General features: G+C 44.9%; 1 protein-coding gene and 1 long non-coding RNA gene across 10 annotated transcripts in view; one reads left to right on the forward strand and one right to left on the reverse strand.

Annotated features, from left to right (window-relative positions):
* Positions 1 to 8,831, reverse strand: part of BRD4 (bromodomain containing 4) — an 81,897-nt gene extending 73,066 nt beyond the window's left edge. For 5 of the 8 annotated variants that reach the window (XM_033853784.2, XM_033853783.2, XM_073802979.1 and 2 more), the window contains exon 1: positions 8,646 to 8,821. The gene's annotated coding sequence lies outside the window, so the exon portion shown is untranslated. Of the gene's footprint in view, positions 1 to 8,188; positions 8,314 to 8,645 lie in introns of those variants that run through there. The other 3 variants (XR_012331027.1, XM_073802980.1, XM_033853785.2) reach the window with 3 other exon arrangements.
* Positions 8,832 to 8,869: 38 nt separating this feature from the next.
* Positions 8,870 to 15,493, forward strand: LOC117311890 (uncharacterized). 2 transcript variants are annotated; one of them, XR_012331030.1, is made up of 3 exons: positions 8,870 to 9,000; positions 11,616 to 11,689; positions 14,156 to 15,493. It is a non-coding gene; the product is annotated as an uncharacterized lncRNA (long non-coding RNA). The 2 variants fall into 2 exon arrangements; XR_012331029.1 differs by lacking the exon at positions 8,870 to 9,000 and having other exon boundaries at positions 9,007 to 11,689.
* Positions 15,494 to 15,755: the final 262 nt, after the last annotated feature.

Raw genomic sequence — 15,755 nt, forward strand, 5'->3', positions numbered from 1 at the left:
GCCTTACACATACACACACAAAATACTCTTCACATACTTCTTGTTCTGCTTGTTACGAACTACTGACAACCTTCACCACTACATGCTTCCTCAACTTCCCCATCCCACTCTACCCTCCAAACAGCTTCTAGCAAGCAGAGTACAAGAAAGAAAAGAAAGTGAAGATCAATGCAGGACTTCCCTGGTGGTGCAGTGGTTGAAAATCTGCCTGCCAATTCAGGGGACACGGGTTCGATCCCTGGTCCGGGAAGATGCCACAGAGCAACTAAGCCCGTGGGCCACAGCTACTGAGCCTGAGCTCTAGAGCCCGCAAGTCACAACTACTGAAGCCCGCGCACCCTAGAACCCATGCTCTGCAACGAGAGAAGCCACCACAATGAGAAGCCCACACACCGCCAACGAAGAGTAGCCCCCGCTCGCCGCAACTAGAGAAAGCCCACATGCAGCAACGAAGACCCAACTCGGCCAAAAAACAAGATCAATGCACTTCACTCGCTACTAGAAAGCATATCCAGGACAGTCACCCTTGCGCAAGTGATGAAGGAACAGATTGCAAAATGGCCACCAAAAAAATTTTACAAAAAGTTTTCAGGGTACCCACAGCTACCATTGAGAGGTATCTAAAATGAGGTTATTTCACACTAGGCTGACAAGATTCACAATAAGAAACAGATTTTGTCATGTACACAGTACATAAAATCACAGCAAAGGTTTTATGAAATACCCTTGAATGTGTAACACCCTTTGACATTTCCTTTTTCTCCCTCCTTAAACAATGACTGCAACCTACTAAATTCAGTTCATTACCCAGAGTATGAAAAACACAGATATAAAATAATAATTACTCTCTCTTAAAATCTAGATTGTGGTCAAAGTTCTCTGGAGCCCAAACCTATTCTCTCATTTTACACATGAGAAACTGAGACTTGAGAGGATATGAGACTTGAGAGGATATGAGGTCCAGGGAAGGTACACAGCAGATGCAATGTGTCCAGCCCAGTTCCTTCCTTCTCTCCCTCTTGTGTGCACACACACGCATGTGCACACACACAACATGCACTGGCAGGCTCCACACTCCATGCAGTCTGCCTGTTTCAACCCTCACAATAAGGATCTGCTCACCTGAAACGTATGCTTCCTCAAACACAGCGGAAAATGTTTCAAGTGTGAAATCCCCAAATTTATCTCACTTACACAAAACAATCTCAAAAGCCAATTCGCCGTCAAGCGTGTATGTTATTGCCTGGGATAGGACAACTGGGGACGTTAGTCACACACAAGGACACGGATATTACTAATTCCTGCTTCTAGAAATTACATAATACCAAGCCCAACACCTTTCCCTGGCACTGCTTCCACAGTGTACCAGTGTCTCTTGGCATAACAGCAACTAGGAACAAATAAGCAGTTTCAGCCTTAAGGGGACACCAAGACAAGAGAAGTGACCACAGGCAAAGTGAGGCCTGGACGGCTATTCTAGAAACCCTTTATGCAGAGCAAAAGAAGCACCCTCTCACCAATCGAATATAATACAGGTCAGATACTCCCCTACCTTCCCCCAATCTGAATACAACACAGAGGCCAGACACCCCCACCTGCTGTCTACTCAGTCAATGCTTATTCATACAAATCCCATTTTACACAGGAGGAAACTGAGGTTTAGGGAGATTATGTAACTTGCCTGAGGTCGAGGTCAAGGCCAGAAGGGAGTGGGCCTGGACTGATCCCTGACATGGACTCCACAGTTCTCAGTACACAGCTCCACCCAAGCCCAACCAACTCTGCTAGCCACAGCCCAGAATCCTGGAACTTCCTACATTGAGCAGAACAGGCCAACACTTGTCAAGGAAAAGATCACAGAATACCCTACACCTAGGGTGAGCTTAAAAAAGCCTTTATTTGTAAGTATGTCACAGATCAAAAAGAAGAAATGGCATATTCATTTAGGTACTCTTCATTTGCAGTTAAATGCTCAGATTTAACAGTTTAACACAAACTAAAGGCATTCCACACGGACCTGGATACTGATGGCCCCTAGTAATGGTGACTGGCATCGACTGGTTCTTCTGGTCAACAGGCCCAAAGTCCACCAGCAAGAACTCAGCCTCCCAGCCAGACACTCCACTTTCCTGGCCCATCATCCAACTGCCTGCCTCCCTTCCAGGGAGTCCCTGACTTGTGATACAAACCTTCCTGCAGACCAGAATCCTTTCAACAAATCCAGATGTCAACACAATTTAATTTAGGGCCAAAAGAGGCAGGGAAGGTATGGAGAGATGCTACGCTTGTGCTCCGCAAAAACTTCCTCCATCAGCAACTCCCAATGACTGCTGCCTTTGTTCAGACAACCAGGTTTTAATAAAATAGTTAAGTTACATCTTAGGCCTGAGGATATACTGGACCACCTTCCCCTGATGGATCATTTCTCCAAACTCTGCAGCCAACAACATCCCAGGGTGGGCACCCCCAAAGCTTGCTGAATTTCCATTAATCCCATTACCACCACTTTTTTTTTTTTTTTGCGGTACGCGGGCCTCTCACCGTTGTGGCCTCTCACACCGCAGAGCACAGGCTCCAGATGCGCAGGCTCAGCGGCCATGGCTCACGGGCCCAGCCGCTCCGCGGCATGCGGGACCTTCCCGGACCGGGTCACGAACCTGCGTCCCCTGCATCGGCAGGCAGACTCTCAACCACTGCGCCACCAGGGAAGCCCACCACCACTTTTAATCTCATTATCAGATAAACAAATCCTCACCTAGAAAAACCAGCCCCTACTTTATATCACCTCCCCCATTGATCTCTACTCACAGCTCACTTGAAGGAAGACCAACACACAGGGGGATCTGAAAGGCACCTGGCTGATCTTGATATCACCCGGTGACATGGTTTCCAGGCATGTCAGCTGGTCCACCTTCCTACCCTCAGCTGCTCTACTTTGTAATACCTGGCTACCTCTTCCCACTTCTATTCTCCACCCTGGATAATGACAGCAAATAAGTAGCTAACCTTGAGAGAGCACTGCCTCATTTTATCCTCAACTTAAAGATGGAGAAATGAAGTCTGGGGAAGGCTGAGTGACAGGCGAAGGTCACACAGCAGGCAGGAGGGCCAGGATTCAAACTGGGGTCTAACTGTGCCACACTGGTTGTATCAGTCTTTGGAGCAGGGCAGCAAAAATGAGACAGGACTGGACTGCCAAGAGGCTGTTCAAGCCCTCCCCAGAGCATTCAAATAACACTGGACTTCTATCACAGAGTCAGGAATTCTGCGACTTGATTTCAGGAAACAAAGTCCAACTCTGGGCAGGAGAGTAGAAAGGTCAAAGAGCAAGATCTCAGAGACACTTCTGCTTCTCAGAAGGCTTCAGAACACACTCAAAACCACATTTTGTTTTTAAACAGTTACTATTTGTGTGGGGGGGGGAACTGTTAAAAACCTCACCCTTATAAACAAGACACTGTCAAGCTTAGATTGGAGAAAGGGAAATTCATGGAACTTTTCTAGAAAACTAATTTGTATCAACTTTCCAAAAACGCACACCCTTTGGTCTGGTGATTCCATTTCTAGATATGAAAAAAAGAGAAAACTTGAAAATCATGTCCAAAAATAGCAGAATTAAATTATGGTACATTCACGTAATAGAATTTTAGGCAACCATTTAAAATAGAGTATTTTGGAAATGTTCACAGTGTAATATTTTTTGAAAAATTAACAGCACAATCCAATTTTGTTACTCATGTAGAAAAAAACTGGCACAAAAATGGGGTTAGGTAACAATTTTTAACACTTAACATCACCTTAACACTGTATTTTCCAAATTTTAAAAAATGACCGTGCACTACTTTTGTTTAAAAAGAAAATCCCATAAAACCTCTTTTGCAAATGATGTGGATCAACCAGTGCTATTCCCCCTCAGGATTTGGTCAAGAACAGGACAGATGGCTGCTCTGCCCTATCTTTGACACTGGACTCACTCTCCATCTATTTCTTTAGAATGGAATACATCCCATGATTTATGCTGGGACATGTGGATGCAGTTTAATCAAGTTTAATCAGTTGTAGCCTGCTTGGACTGGAAAAAAAAAACCTAAGTGTTTTTAAAATTAACTTTTATAACAATGGTATGAGTTTGGGTTGCATCTTCCAGACTGTTTTCTGTGCCTCACCAGCATTTCAAACTGTTCTCTAACAATGTACAATTTAAAAAACCAAATGGGGATCAAACCGTGCAGACTGTACTACATGTCAACATGCTGACATCCTTGCACTTCCATTTCCTCATTCTTTTAAATGGCTACACCACCTTCCATTAAGCTTTTTTTTTTTAACCCCTCCATCAAAGTACTAGAAAAATCACTGCAGTTAAAAAGTCATTGTGCATTCTCAAAAAGTTAAGTACCATGACCTAGCAATTCCACTCCTAGATATCCATCCAAGAGAAATTAATACAAATGTCCACACAAAAATGTGTACATGAATGTTCGTAGCAGCACCATTCACAATACCCAAAAAAGTGGAAATGCAAATATCCATCAACTGAATAAATAAAATGTGACATATCCATCCACACAATGGAATAGTACTTAGTTATAAGAGAAATGAAGTACTGATTCATGCTACAGCACAAACCTTAAAAACATTATACCAAGTAAAAGGAGCCAGCCACAAAAGGTTATGTATCATATGATCCCTGAAATATCCAGAATAGGCAAATTTATAGAGACAGAGTGTAAATCAGTGGTTGCCAGGGATTGGGGGGATGGAACGTGACTGCTAATGAATAGGGATTTCTTTTTGGAGGGATGAAAATGTTCTAAAACTGGTTGTGGTGGTGGCTGCACCACTCTGAACATACTAAAAACCACTGATTTGTACGCTTTAAATTGGTGAACTATCATTTGTGAATTATATCTCAATAAGCCTGTTATAAAAACACTAAAAACAAAAAGATAAGATTTTACAATGTTAGTATAATACTCTATAATTTATATTCAATAAATATTTGGAGAGAATGAATACATTAAGAAAGAATATATGTACCACAGAAAATCACTGTGCAAATATCTTTTTGTCTTCTCTTATACATAGTAGAAGCTCAGGAACTAATTGTTACAATGGATTGGCCAATCACATGAAATCAGAATATCAGAAAGGGCTCAATGTTTTTAAACAAAAAAACAAAACCTTTTTACTGACAAAATGAGATCCACATTAAGAAATGCTACGCATACTTGTTTATCACCCACTTCAACTTCCTCTTAAAATACTTTTCCCAGGTCAGGACTGACCCACAGCCCAAACCCACTCACCACATTTCAAACTGCTAAGTGGGAGACGCACAGTAGACAGTGCACAGAAGCAACTGCATGCCACGCTGCTTGGACTATTAGTAAGTTTACTGCAATTAGGGACCTTAACGTTACCTTAGTTAAAATTCACGTCTCCCGGGCTTCCTTGGTGGCACAGTGGTTAAGAATCCGCCTGCCAATGCAGGCGACAAGGGTTCGAGCCCTGGTCCGGGAAGATCCCACATGCCACGGAGCAACTAAGCCCGTGCACCACAACTACTGAGCCTGTGCTCTAGAGCCCACGAGCCACAACTACTGAGCATGCATGCCTAGAGCCCGTGCTCCGCAAGAGAAGCCACCGCAATGAGAAGCCCGCGCACCACAATGAAGAGTAGCCCCCGCTCACCGCAACTAGAGAATACCCACGCACAGCAACCAGTGCAGCCAAAAATAAATAAATAAATAAATAAAATAAAAACAAAAATTCACGTCTCTTGTAAGTCACTACTGACCAATTATGCCCACTGTTAATATTTTACTGATTTAAAAGGAATTACTTGCACTTGGTATTATGGGCATGTCAAATTCTTCCTAAATTATCTCTCCAGTTTATTCACTCAAGGAATATTTTAGCTGCTCTTCTAAGGTGCTGAGGATACACTAGAGAATAAAAATAGACAAAGCCAAGCAAACAAAACCCTGCCCTCACAGAACTTACAGTCTAGTAAAAATAAAAATAATAATTTAAGGAAATCTTATTTTTTACAAACTCATGTCTTATGAATTAAATAAAATGCCAGCACCAGCAAAGAATCCCCACAATTCTCACCTTGCAAATGTTCAGTCTTTTCAAAACACTAAAAATCACAAAGATTTATTAAACATTAATAGAAACACTGAAACTGTTCTCAATAACAAGCTTTTCTCTCCTTTTTATAGATCTGCCAGGAACATAAAGACAAACGTGTCAACTTTACGATTTTATTCAAAATCAGAATTTGAAACATTTCACATCCACACAATCGTTACAGATGACGACAGCGGGTTGTCAGAGCAGATTTAACAGCCCAGGGTCTTCAAATCATTGATACGAAATGGTTTTTACTATAAGTTAAAAAAAATATATCCCTCCAATCTCCTTCCAGAATTCATAAATCTCAAGTCATTCAATAACCTGAATTGTGTAACATGAAAATACTGCATCCCCTCCACCTCCAAAAGAAAAAGTGCAACTTAGTACAAAGATCACAACAACTGGCTCAAAAAGGTAACTTTTGGAAACAAAGTCTAAATTCCTCTAAACAATTCAATAATTTAGTGGAAATTTTACAAAGTGGCCAATGATTCTCTTGCAATTCTTAGGTAATTTTTTTTCTCATCTCTATCCCAGGAAGGGAAGGTAACCATATAGACACCTGAGAACAGCCAACCCATCCTTAAAACGCAGCCACTTTCATGTTCTAACTTTCACCTGTAGGCAAAATTCCTTATCTTCAGCAATTGGCTGGGGCTGAATTCTAGCAAGATTCACACATGTGGGCTCATCTCCTCAGGTTAAGACCAACTAAAACCATCTTAAGAGACTAACTCACTCCACAGCTTGAGCCCTTAGATACTTTGTTTCCTACTAAGGTTATGGGGTAGGGCAGATAACAGGGGAGCAATGCACTGTTTTAGATCAGGCTTTTCTCGATTTGGTCGAGGGAAATCATCGGAGAGGTTTATTTTCCCCAGGCTGAAAATTTGGGGGATTAGGGGTTAGTTATCTACAATGCCTTGCGGGAAAGATAAATCCTATCCAAATTAAACCGAAAATAATGTTTTATCATATTACTGGCTAAGTCATAAAATAGACTGTGCCATCCAAAAACTTCTCGAAACTGGTAACATATTCATAAATCCTACTGGGTATCGCTTTCTTTACAACCTCCAAGGACTAAATTCCAAGAACTAACAATTTAAGGAAACTGACAGCCCCATTCATAAAAATCTCCCAAACATTATTACAGCACCAAAGAGCCACTGGCTTAGAGGTACACTGAGACGGTTTCTGTAAACACGAACAGGTAGAGCCCTCTCGAAGGTAAGCAAAGACACTTCAATTCTCATTCACTTCTCCAAGAGGTCACTTCTTGCATCCAGCACACACACAGAAAGTAACCCAAGGGCCAAGACCATACACCGCACGAGGCTGCACAAAACACTGAGTAAACAAACAAAAACAACACTTCAGAAAACAATGCGTGATCTTGACTAAAAGAGAGGTCAGTCACTCCGCAAAAGAACATGACTCATCCACGGGCCTGACCAGAAGTATTTATACTGCCCACTACACCGAAGTGGGATTTCCCATCTTCATCCAAGGCTGGGCCTTAGGAGTATCTCAGTCGGGTGAAGTTGTGTTATTTCCGTTTTGGAGGGAGGGGGGTCATTTTATTTCGCTGAATCACAACTCCCCCACATCCCCACCCCATACCACCACCACGCACAAGACTGCAAATAGACGAGACCCTGGCAAGGACGCCAGCAAGCACCGACCGAGCAAAACAAAGCGCCCAGTGAGGGGCTGCCAAGCCGGGAGTGGGTGGGTAAAGGGGGCCAGGCTCGCCCCTCAGTGCACCGCTCCCGCCCCCAAGAGCCTGTCTCCGGGCAGGTGTGCAGCGGCAGCCTTCTCCCTCCACCGGGGGACCAGCCCCGTTCTCTGCAGAGCTCCGGGGACAGCCCGGAAGATGAGGAAATGAGGGCGGGGGCGCGCTGCCCCAGCCTGGACAAGAGGACCAAAGCACCAGGGAGCGCATTGGGCCCGCCCCACGTGAGCGTCCGGGCCGGGGCCAAACCGCCCCGGGGACTGCGGCCGGGGACAGTGGCGCCTGTGACGACTACGCCGGGCCCGGACTTACCGGGGCCAGGCGCGCCGCGGAGTGCGCGGCGGCCGCTTCCTCCTCCTCCTCCTCCTCACTTGACAAAATGGCGGCGACAGGAAGTGCCGGGCGCCTCGGCCCGCCCCCCGCCCGCCCCCGGCCACCCGCCCCGCCGCTGCGCCCGCGCCCCCCGCCCGCGCCCCTGCCCTGCAGCCCTGCCGGAGCCGGGGGGCGGCGGCGCCAAGGGCGGGGAGCCCGCGAACCGCCCTGCCGCCAACGGCGCAGGCGGCCCTGGCCCGGCGCGAACGGCGCGGGGACGCGGGAGGCCCGCAGGCCCGAGCCCGCGTCGCCCCGGCCTCTCCGCCCCCGCGCCGCGCCGATGGCGTAGGTGCTGGCGCACCGGCCCCATTACGCAATGCAGGTTACGCGGGCCGCGCCGCGGAGCTCCGCCGGCTGCCCCGCGCCGTCCGCCGCCCCGAAGGGCACCAGTCCTCACCTGAGACGCTAGGCCGCACGCCGCCCCCGCCGGCCGCCGGCCGCCAGCCGCCGCCGCCCCCTCCTCTTCGGGCTGCCTGCGCGGCGCCGGGGCCCGCCCGCCGTTCCGCCGCGCTCACAGGCCCCGCTTGCCCGCGGGCACTGCCGGCAGCCGCCGCTGCCGCAGCCACCGCTTCGGCTCTTCGGTTGCGGGAGAGCAGAACAAACAGCCCTACCGCCGCCGCCGCCGCCGCCGCCGCCAGCGCACTGACGTCACCGCGCACGCTGCGCGCGCGGTCACCCGCTGTCGCCGCCCGGCGTGCGCGCCCGAGACCGTGCCCGGCGAGAGCGAGCTCAAGAGAGCTGGCGGCCGGGAGGTGAGTGGAGAAAGCCGGTGCTCAAGGCCAGCGGGAAGATGAGAACCCCCCCCCCCGCTCAGACCAAGGGTGGGGACTGAGGAGAGATCTTGCAGACCCGAGGGAGGGGACCACGTCGTTGGACAGAAGGGACACTGCAGACCGAGGAAGGAGACACCTCAGAGGGAGGGGACCCCGCAGACCGAGAGGGGAGACGCGCAGACCGAGAGGGGTCCCCCCAGACCGAGGGAAGGGACCCCGCAGAACGAGGGTGGGGACCGCGCAGACCGAGTGGGGAGGCACTCAAACCGAGAGAGGGGACCCCGCAGACCAAGAGAGGAGACACCTCAGACTGAGTGAGGGGGTCGACCTACAGACTGAGGGACGGGACCGAGGGAGACTGAAAATTGGGCCTGAGGGAAAAGATCTGAAGGCAGAGGGAGACGTCCACAAATTTAGGAAGGGACTGATGATAGACCCTCAAAGAGAAGGGGGACAGTGAGGAGAGACTCCAAAGACTGATGGCAGAGGCGGAGAAGAGACACTGTCTGAGGGAGGCCGTGCTGAGAGGAGGCTGAAGGGTGTTGAAGGAGGCTGGAGTGGGGCGGTGCTGGAACATTAAGGGAGAGAGCTGCGATGGGGGCGCTGGTGTGAGGGAAAGGAGGTGAGAGGAGGCTGTTAGCAAGGCTGGGGAGGTATCTTTCTTGGTTGGCTGGCCAGCCACTGGGATCTAAAGACTGGAAGGTGCTGGACTTCGTGCCTAGGGCACTCTCCCTCCAGTTGTCCCCCAGCTGACCTCCTTCTCATCCTTAAGATTCAAACCACAAGCCAGCTCCATAAAACGAAGAGATTAGGCTTAGGTTGCTTACAGTTTAAAATGATAATCCTGTTAAATTTTTCAAATGGGAAACCATAACCTCCTTTCCCCTTTTGCCCTTATCGTCACTCTTTTAGCATTTTAAGTCCCATCTTTTAAAAATAGCAAGCTCAGTTATTCTAAAAAGTCCAGGTAATTAAAAAAATTCCTGATGGTCCCTTCTTTCAGAACATATTGATACACTAGGATAGCAGTCAAATAGTTTTGTCTCTATCATGGTTTGCTTGCTCTTCACTAAGGGCAATCATAAACTATTGATAGGTCCTGGGCAAACTAAAGACTTACTTTTACTCTTTATTTAATTTATTTATTTATGGCTGCGTTGGGTCCTCGTTGCTGCGCGCGGGCTTTCTCTAGTTGCTGCGAGCGGGGGCTGCTCTTCATTGTGGTGCACGGGCTTCTCACTGCGGTGGCTTCTCGTTGCAGAGCACGGGCTCTAGGCACGTGGACTTAAGTAGTCGTGGCACGCGGGCTCAGTGGTTGTGGCTCCTGGGCTCTAGAGCGCAGGCTCAGTAGTTGTGCTGCACGGGCTTAGTTGCTTCTCGGCATGTGGGATCTTCCCGGACCAGGGATTGAACCCGTGTCCCCTGAATTGGCAGGCGGATTCTTAACCGCTGCACCACCAGGGAAGTCCCAAGAAGGTATCATATAAAGCTGAGCTTACCCATAGTCGTTTTGTTGCATTATCTACTTAATTTATTGTTGTTGCTGAACATAAATGTTTTGGGAAGCATTTGGAGCTGCCAGTTTGCAAGTCACATAATAAAATCTTTTGTCACACTTCATTTTAGACAATGCCATAATACCTAGTTGATTTACTGGACCCAACTAAAGGGCTTTTGGCTATGGCTAGAAGTCAGATCCAACCTGAAGAGAATTTGCAAGCTGTAAAGGCAGTTCCAAAAGTTTTCTCCAAAAATCTTGTAGGACAACAATGTCTCATTCTTTTTATCTTCCATAATGCATAGCCTAACTCCTCACAGACAGCTCAAACTCAGAAAATGTTTATCCAGGGAATTCCCTGTCAGTCCAGTGGTTAGGACTCCAAGCTTTCACTGCCGAAGGCATGGGTTCAATCCCTGATGAAGGAACTACGATCCCACATGCCACGTGGCACGGCCAAAAAAAAAAAAAAACAAAGAATAAAACATGAAGTACATACTTCTGACTTGTTTTAAATATATATTATTATTTTTAATGAAGTACTACATGAAATAATTTAAATTGAACAATACAAAAGAATATAGCAGAAAAAGTGTCCCCCTTCATTCTTCCCCTCCCCCACCAGAGTAATCACTGTTATCACTTTGATGTGTTTAGACCTGTGCTGTCTGATATGATAGCCACATGTGGCTATTGAATGCTTGAAATGTAGCTGGCCCAAGTTGAGATGTGCTTTAAGTGTGTGAAATACACATTGTACTTCAAAGATATAGTATGAAAAACATGTAAACTATCTCGCTATTAACTTTTTATATTGATTACATGTTGAAATAATTTTTTATACATTGAGTTAAATAAAATATATTATTAAATTTAATTTTACCTGTTTCTTTTTACATTTTTAACATGGCTACTAGAAAATATGAAATCACAGATATGGCTTACAATGTATTTCTGTTGGACAGCACTGGTCTAGACTTTTTAGTCTATGCAGCAGTATATCTACATATAGAAATAGTTGTGTTATAAAACAAAAGACATCATTCTGTACTTGTTAATTTGTAATATGCCTTTTTCATTTACTACATCTTGGAAGTCACTCCACATGACTACTTGGAGATCTGCCTAATTGGGAGATAACTTGGAGAGAATATACAGTATTGTTATCTGGTATGGATATATCATAATTTATTTTACTACTCTCCTATTATGTACATTTAATTCATTTCCAGTTTTTCCATCATAATAACCAGTATTACAGTGAGATTCTTCTGCATTTCTCGTTTTCTTTTCATACTTGCCAGTATTTTTACAGGTTAAAAAAATTATATAGTGTTTTCTTGAAAGCAAGGGTAAATTTATATAGCGTGATCAGTTTTGGAAAAGCTGGAGGTGTTTGATTTGCTATGGCCTGAATCCATGCGCACTTTCCAGTGAGAACTTGCCCATGAAGTTACTATAAATTCTGGAATTTATAGTTAGGTTCTAGAGACGATGAGTAACCCAAGATCACACATTTACACAGTTTAGAACTCATATCTCCTGACTCCATGAAGACTGCCTTCTCTAACCCAGAAATCGACATTTTTTGTTTGTTTGTTTTTTTGGCCTTGCCACTCAGCTTAAGGGATCCTAGTTCCCCAACCAGGGATAGAACCCGCGCCCCCCGCCATGGAAAGGCAGAGTCCCAACAACTGGACCACCAGGGAACTCCCAACAAATTTTGTCTGTAAAGAGCCAGGTAGTCAATATTTAGGTTTTGTGGGCCATACAGTCTCTATAACATTGCCAATCTTTGTCACTCTGTCATTGTAGTACAAAAGCAGCCATAATTAATGTGTAAATGAATGGGTGTGGCTGTGTTCCAATGAAACTTTATGGATACTAAAATTAGAATTTCATGTAAATTTCAGAATTCACAAAATATTGTTCTTTTGGGTTTTTTTTTCAACCTTTGAAAACTATAAAATCCATTCTTATCTGGAAGGCTGTGCAAAAACAGACAGCAGGCCAGATTTGTCCCATAGGCAGTAGTTTGCTGATCCCTGCTCTAGAACCTCAAGTGTAGAGAAATGGAAATTTCTTTACCATTATGCAGAAGTTATTCTGCTTACAACTTTTTTAAATTAATAGTTTTGGGGGAGCAGTTTTAGATTTACCTTAACATTGAGTAGAAAGTACAGTTCCCTTACACCCCCTCACTTCCCCCATCTTGCAGAGTGTGGTACATTGGTTAGAAATGATGGGCCAATAGTGATACGTTATTATTAACTAAAGTCCATAGTTTGCATTAGGGTTCACTTTTCGTGTTGTACATCCTATGGGTTTTGACAAATGTATGACACATATTGACCATTATGTTTGCCAATATTTAACTCATAAGCTAGCTAAGAACAAAAATAAGCTTCAGAATAAAGCACTACAATTCTGTCAGTCACAAATAGGTACAAGATGGCTGTAAGGGTCATTTTGGTTTCCACTACTTCATTAACATTTATTTTGCTGTGTTTTTGCTTAGTTTCAAAGTGTTTTACAAGTATCATTCACTACCACACTTAAAATAATGAGAGTGCTGGAAGACCTAGTGTGAAGAGCCATACAATTGCAATTTTAAAAAGGCAGTGGTTTTTTTAAAAAAGTTTCAAAGTGGAAAGAAAATGCAAATGTTGCACATGGGATAAAAGTACTCAAGAGGAAGGAGTCAGGAAGTCAAAGAAGGAATGATAGTAGGAGCTCTTATATACTGCTCGGTTGGTTCAATCATTTTAGAATACAGGTTGGCCTTGTCTGGTGAAGTTGAAGCTCTGCACACTCTACGGCCCACTAGTTCCATTCCATGGAAACTCTCAGTGACACACTTAAGAAAGTTCAGCATAGCGCTCTTCCTAACAGCCCACACTGAAAACAACCCAAATGTCCACCTACCTGGTAGAATGAATAGATTGTAGTATAATGAAAATGAACAAATCACAGCCACACACAACAACACAGATGAAACTTACATACATAATGGGAAAACCAAAGAAGCAAGGCATACATGATGATTCCATTTCTATGTTGATTTCTAAAACATAAAAATAGACTGAGATTTTTAGGGAAATAAAACTACAGTTTCCTGTTGCCTGAGGAGGTCTGAGCCAAGGATCCATCATCATGAAGTCCTCTGTGGAGTTAGGAGGACCGCTGCTTCTGCTTGTTTCTTTTATTTGGTTGTGTTCTGGGCAAGAGCCAGTGGACGTGTGGGGACTATAAAGAAAGACAAGCAGGTAATTACCACTGGTTACTTGAGAGAGTGATCAGGAAGGGATGAGGAGAATGGTGTGGATGGCCAGTTTCAGAGGTATAGGGGTATTCTATTTCTTTTTAAAATTTATTTTCCAAATTGAAGACCTGGCATGGCCCTGCTGATTCGTGTGTGTGTGTGTGTGTGTGTGTGTGTGTGTGTGTGTGGTAAAAAACACAATGTGAGATCTACCCTCTTAAACTGTTAAGTGTACAGTACTATTAACTATAAGCACAGTGTTGTACAGCTGGTCTTTTTCATCTTACATGACTGGAAAGTATTCTGCTTCTTGACTGTGCATTCACTCTACTATATGTTTTATGCATATTTGTATTATATTTTAATTTTTTTAGGGATAAAAAAGAATGAATCATATAAACAAGGAAAACTGCCTAAGTGAAGAGAACTGAACAGAAAAGGCTAATGATGAAGTTGACATGGACAAACTTCTGACTGTATGGCCAGGAAATGAGCAGCATTGCAAGATACCTTCTACTTTGAGACTCACACAGAAAGCTGGCAATTTGAAAGCTTAGAGGCTAAGCATGGTGGAAAGTGTTCCTGATAAAATTTCGGTCATGTGCCACTAATGGTTCCAGGGATTCAAGCCCTTATGGAATCATCATGGCATCAAAATGAATGACAATGGGTCAAGTGAGGTTGCTCCAGCTGCTTAAAAAATTCTCTTCAGCATTTACCAAACAGAAAAGGTTTCTTGCCTTGACAGATCTTCACTATAGTTGAAACCAGCCTATTTTGGTGAAGGATGCCTGATAGAATTTATTTCAGCAAAGACTTCATGTGAGGGCTTCCCTGGTGGTGCAGTGGTTGAGAGTTCGCCTGCCGTTGCAGGGGACACGGGTTCATGCCCCGGTCCGGGAAGATCCCACGTGCCGCGGAGTGGCTGTGGCTGGGCCCGTGAGCCATGGCCGCTGGGCCTGCGCGGCCGCTGAGCCTGTGCTCCGCAACGGGAGAGGCCGCAACAGTGAGAGGCCCGCGTACCGCAAAAAAAAAAAAAAAAGACTTCATGTGGGAATAACCTGCTCTCATTGGTGTAAGTACAAGTCAGGACTGAAAGCTTACATCTCTTTTACTCCTTTCATCTTCAAGACAAATGGGCTGAAGAAGCAGGTTCTTGGAATCTAATATGTTTATAGGAACAGCATCTGTATCTAGATTTATACTAGTGTTGTCTGGTAGCCAGCTTTCAAAAATGGCCCCCATTGATTACCCTTCTGTAATCTCCTCCCTTTGAGTGTGGTCCTGACCTAGTCACTTGTTGATAACAAAGAGATTATGGCAAAAAAAAAAGATTATGGCAAAAGTGATGGGATGTCACTTTCATGATTAGGTTACAAAAGACTGACTCATCCAGCTGGACTCTCTTTTGCCTTCTCAGCTTGCACATTTTGATGAAGCAAGCTGCCATGTAGGAGAGGCCCAAGGAACTGAATGAACGTAGCTTCTGGTTAATGCCAGCAAAGGACTAAAGCCCTCTATCCAACAGCTGCAAGGAACTTAGTTCTGCCAGCAAACACAACATTGAAAGTAGATCCTTCCATAGTCAAGCCTTCAGATGAGACCACAGCCTTGGCCAACACTTTGATTGCAGCCTTGTAATTCCAGCTAAGCCACACCTGACTTCCAGAAGTTGTGAAATAATAAGCATGCTTTAATTTTAAGACACTAAATTTTGGAGTACATTGTTATGTGGCAATAGATAACTAATAACATACATCCTGGGACCAAATATCCCCTTTCCCTAGGGAAGATATATTTCAGCCTTAGTGGGGTTGATGAATAGTGTGGCAAGCAAATTCTTCCTTCTCCCAAAATATCCCCTTTGTTCCTCTGGTTTTGCATCGTTAAACTAGACAAAGTATATTTCAAATACTGGGGAATGTTCTGGTCTTAGTTCTTTTGAGGCGAACAGTATTGTCATTTAAATTATCT

The sequence above is a fragment of the Tursiops truncatus genome, chromosome 3, assembly GCF_011762595.2.
Source record: "Tursiops truncatus isolate mTurTru1 chromosome 3, mTurTru1.mat.Y, whole genome shotgun sequence".
In the NCBI taxonomy this organism is placed as follows: domain Eukaryota; kingdom Metazoa; phylum Chordata; class Mammalia; order Artiodactyla; family Delphinidae; genus Tursiops; species Tursiops truncatus.